At 42.6% G+C, this 5376-nt stretch overlaps 1 pseudogene; it reads right to left on the reverse strand.

Annotated features, from left to right (window-relative positions):
- Positions 1–386: 386 nt before the first annotated feature.
- LOC125518374 lies at positions 387–4984 on the reverse strand (annotated as a pseudogene).
- Between the last annotated feature and the right edge of the window lie 392 nt (positions 4985–5376).

Raw genomic sequence — 5376 nt, forward strand, 5'->3', positions numbered from 1 at the left:
TCTTAGCTCTGGTGGCTAGCTCAGCGCGGCAAGAGAAAGGTTTTTGTACTCTTGAGGCAGAGGCATCACCAAGAGCAACTCGGCTGGCTGGCTGTCCACAACAAGGGACATGAGACATGGAGCTGCCCAGTAGAATGTATGTTTATGTTCTTGGTGTAGTCAACTAGACTGGCTGTTGTACAAGCTCAACCGTGCATGCTTGACCTCTATACTATGGTGGTGGCTATAATTAGGCAGAGTTGTTATAGTGTTTTCCTTCCATGTGAAAGAAATACAAAATGGCCAATTGTACTGCCTTTGTGAATGCATTTCTTTCTGCCTATTATGCTGCCGAAATTTCTAGCAGGAGCTATACCTATGCTTTCTGCCTCTTAAAGTTAATTACCTCACTGCTTGGTCCAGAGTCGAGGCCCCACACTCAAATGACATGCAATTGGAGTGACTTGGTTAGAACCATTTGCTTTTCCTCGTGGTGGTGGTGCAGCTGCTTTGCCATTCATCAAGATGGCAGATGCTGTCAACGTCCATTGAGATCATGGGCACTGGAGCACAGGGTGATGCTGGTGCTACCACTGGAGTTGCAACTATTGAGGGGCTCAAGGACTCGAGCATACTGGAGGACCAAGACTGCAATGATCCTGGTGAAGAGAAGGAAGGACTTGGCATTCCTAGCAAGTGGTTGACATTGCTCTGCTGATGAGGTGGTGGTGTTCTAGCCATAGTTGTTTACCCTGACTGCAAAATGCTTGCATCTGCAGGTTGCTTTTGCTGTCTACTACAAGTGAAAAAGGCTAAACACAGTAACTAAATTGTGCAAGGGTAAGCAGAATTGCTAATGACGTTGGTAACTTTACAATGTTATAAACAAAAAGGAAGTGTTGTTTGAGCTATTAAGGATGACATGTTTTGTAGACGGTTTTAGCTATTCGATATCTTAGCGTTCTATTATGATATCTCAAAACAACTACATAGAATTGCAGCAAAAGGAATAGTTGATCTTAACATCGCTTTTACCTACCTTTTATTACCACCACTGGTTGTTGATGCATTGCCAGTAAAATTGATGACCTTAGTCTGCTCTTCACAGTTCAGCAACTGATATCCTGTATTCGTATTTGCTTGGCAAGTTTTATTCCTCTCAAGAAGAGCCACGAAATGATGTGTGTATTTTTCATACTTGGGGAGGTCCACCTTCAAACCCTCGTGCACATCACTCTTCTGCAACAACATTAAATTCAGTATCCTATTGATTGATTTCTTGAATCTGCTTTGCGTTTGAATTGATTAGCTTTTGATTCAGATAGTGATGAGAATTGTTCCTGTATGGAGATGGAACCAAGGGTTGAAGTAACAGAGATGTGCAAAATTATCAATGAATGAAGATTTATCTATAGGAAAAGGACAAATGACCTCTGTTAGTGTTGGAAGAACGACTCTACGATCCAGAAACTGAGGAAAATAAGCATCTTTCCAAGACTTGATCTGCAATGAAATATTGCAGCAATACAATTAGGCCGAGCTGTACAAATTTATCAAAACAACCATCAACAAATCATCAACTTGATTTGGTCATTCAGCTAGTAAGGCTTCTGCATTGAAATGCAAGTCCAAGTAAACACAATATCCCAGTACATATACAAGAACCTTAATTACTAAATTGGGTTTACTAAAGCAACTGTGCATAACTACCACATATTAGGAGTATACCTATAGATATAAGAACAGATGATACACACATACTCCCTTGTTCAAAAAATATAGGACTTTTTTGTAGGCTAAACTAGCCTACAAAAACGTCTTATATTTTGATGCAGAGGGAGTATAAAATGAAGGATTCTCTCACCTTACAAAATATTTCCTCCTTGAGATCATATTCTCTGGCACTCCCCATCGTAGCTGAAATATCAGACACTGTAACTTGAGAAAAAACAACCAAATCAAAGGAAAACCATGATTGAAGTTGTATGGCATTCACATTTTTTGTTAAATAAAGCAGCTTAAGTACCTGGAATCTGAGAGTTCTGACAAAGCGAAGTGCTTTGCTAAGCACCGGGAATCTGTTGTACAGGTGGAGTCATGGGCTCAGGTTCACATGCCTTGAATGGCGGATATAATAGACTTGTTTGCCTAGCACCCTGCTGATTATTCCATCTTGTAAGCTGACCAGGCTGCATCTTGGAGACATCAGCTTGTTGTGCTCCAAGAATTTCATACCTTTGCATTCCCATCTCTTGTTGGTTGGCCCTGAAAATTTGATTCAACCTTGTCATCTGCGGCTGTCGCACTCCTATAGCACTATCATTTTTTCCAAGCAGGTGATTTTGCTGAGAATTTGGACGAATTAGTGTACATGTGTATGTGTGTTCACAAATAAATTCAAAAATATTTGCACTCTGGAAAAATTAAATTTGAAAAGGAGCTCCCTGGAGCTCAGCGTCCGTTGGCATTTTCCGCGGTATGTTCTTCCTTCCTTGCCTTCTTGAGAGATTACTTGTGTACTGATCCTACCGCTATAGAATTTCTGTGCCTATATTCCGGAAACAAGACATATCTTCATGAAGACCTCCTATTTTTGAATAAGATCGGACATTTCCACATTGAGATGAAATGACATTGAGGAAAATAATACTGAGTTGAGCGTCTAAGCTCTAATGCCAGACGTGGTGTCCTCTAGTCATGCATTATATTTGCTATAGCCAAGGTTTGATGCGGACATGGATTAATGATCGGAGGGAGCTTGGAGAACAAAAAGGGACAAAAAGATAGATATGTCCCTTCACGCGGGCCCAACAATGTGAACACGATTAACAAACAAGGAAACGCCATGCCGGTGGCCCAAGCACAGGCTACACAAACCAAGTTTTGACAAAGAAAGGATCTGCATCCCGGAAACGCTACAGAAGGGCTCTGTCTAACTCACGTGTTACATCAACTTAGACAACACAGAAGTGAGAAGCAGCCGAAGATCCACTGTCGGGTGGACGCCTCAATCCTGGCTGCCTCTTGACCTAATGCCGCTGCCGCTGACGGTCGTGGGTCATAGCCGACCGTTCTCCCAATTCACCCTCCACAATCTTGATCGGGTATGATCTTCCTAATTACTCTCTACATTTTTAGATCCATCATTCTACATCTGTTTCGGGAACGGGACTGGATCCAGATTCTCGCTTAAGGATGTGCGCTATATCACCAATGTCGCGGTGGATCTCTTCTCCTTTGTCTGTGACTCTTGTGGCTTGGTGGCAGCCAGTGGCGGAGCCAGAACTTTTGTGGAGCCTGGGCGAGTTTGAGTCTAATTGTCTAAACTGAAAATAAATATCGGATATTCCAAGGAATTGGATCTTTTGCCCCAGTTTTCTTCTAACTTTGATCATTTGCAAATCATCAAACCCTATGTAAAGTGGGGCAAAAGATCCAATCCCCTGATATACAACATATAAAATAGCACCAAACTTTCGAACCACAAATGCAAATAAATAATGTACATAGTAAAAGTATAAACACATAACCCTATAAATGTAATTATAAAATGAACTACTCCCTCCAATCAAAAACACGATGCTAATTTTGGATCGGATGGAGTGTCATATATACTCCCTCCATCCGGTGAAGAGTGTACATCTAGCTTCAAATTTTGTCCACAAAAGAGTGTACTTCTATCTTCCCAATGCATTTTAAAGTAGAAAAAAAGCTTCTCTCTCATCACACGGTAATCAAGACCAATAGCAATTTACACATGGTCTTCTTAATTTCTACATGCACTTAGCTCATTGGGGGTTGGGTAATTGAAGAGAAAGAGATGATGTCTTGCATCTTTCCAATGCATTTTTTTACTTAACTCCATAATTTATCCTAAAATTTATAGATGTACACTCTTCAGCGGACGGAAGGAGTATATAATATAGAGATCTCTATAATATAACATATCAATGTTTAGTTTCATAAACAGAAATTCATCATCTATGAAATTTAATAATTTAAAATTTTAAGTTAGCATCTATTTAGAACAAATCCATAAACTAAAGACTAGGCTCATGAAGATGTGATCATCCCCAATGGCCAATTCCCTGTGCCACAACCTCAAAATTTAAGTACTAAATTTATCAATCTCTAAATCAGTTAGTAGACTTATCTGATCAGAAAGGAAGGGACAAGTAGACCAGGATGCAAGTAGATCCTTGGGATAGATCCGCTCCGGCCGCCGTTAGCCGCGAGCGGCGCGCCCTGGCCAGCCTCCGTACGCCGCCGCCAGTCCCTCTCCACGATGGATGAGAAACGGACAAGCCAAAGGGCCAAACTCCGACGGCTCGTGTTCTTCTCGAGTAGTAGTAATAGTTTTGAAAATAAAATGGGCTTTCACTGTTAACTAGCCCATTACTCAACTATTTATTTTAACCGGCCATTGTAGGCCGGATTAATTAGCCCATTACAGTTTACTTCCCCTAAAGAAAGCCTAACATACATGTCTGCCCGGGTAAACCATACGAATCTCACGATGCAGAACAGGATTTCTCCCATTGTTTATTAGCTGCGTACGTTGTCCAGTAGCCAGCGAGCCCGGGCAAGTGCCCAGGGTCGCCGGGCTCTGGCTCCGCCCCTGGCGGCAGCTGTGGAAAATGCCTTGATCAGAGATATCTCAGGTGTGATTTTGTCGTGCAATTATTGAGAGTTTGGGACCTTTCTCAAGAAACCGTTCTCTCTCGCTAGTGCGTCCACATGATGGTCAATGGTGCTTGTCGCCTCTTCTTTGCGGCCAGTCCTTGCTTCGTCTTTGTTAATGTGATCTGCAGGCCAGTCGAAGGCAACTGCTAGGTTTAAGTTCTTCATGTGCCTAGTTGTTCACAAGCGCTGCCTCACCCCTGACAACTGGCTTTCTGAGCAACTCGTCCTTCCCGGTCTGCCTTGCTGCGTTGGTGTCCCCAAGACGTGCACTCACATGTTCATGCACTGCCTCTTCACCCACCAGGTCTGGCAGTGTTTCCATGAATGGACGACCACAGACTTCCCTATGCAAGATATGGACTCCACTGATACTGAGAATTGGTATCTTAACGACAAAAAACTCCCTCCAAAGAATATGCGGCACAACTTGGATACGATTACTATCCTAGTCCATTGGAGAACATAGATGGAGCGTAGTGTGACGATGTTTGAGCACACAAAGAGCAGTGCCGCCTGCCTAATGGCTCTCGTCAAGGAAAACATCCAAGCCTGGAGGGCCGCTGGCTGCATCATCACGAACTACACTGTTTGTGCTCTGTCTTTTTGACAGTGGTCTTTTTCTAGGTGGCATCTTGTCACCCCTTTAAAAAGAATAATGTTCATAGGTCGACCTATCGCATAAGGTTGTTCTGTATCGCGTGCTATGCAACCACC

The sequence above is a fragment of the Triticum urartu genome, chromosome 7, assembly GCF_003073215.2.
Source record: "Triticum urartu cultivar G1812 chromosome 7, Tu2.1, whole genome shotgun sequence".
Taxonomy (NCBI): domain Eukaryota; kingdom Viridiplantae; phylum Streptophyta; class Magnoliopsida; order Poales; family Poaceae; genus Triticum; species Triticum urartu.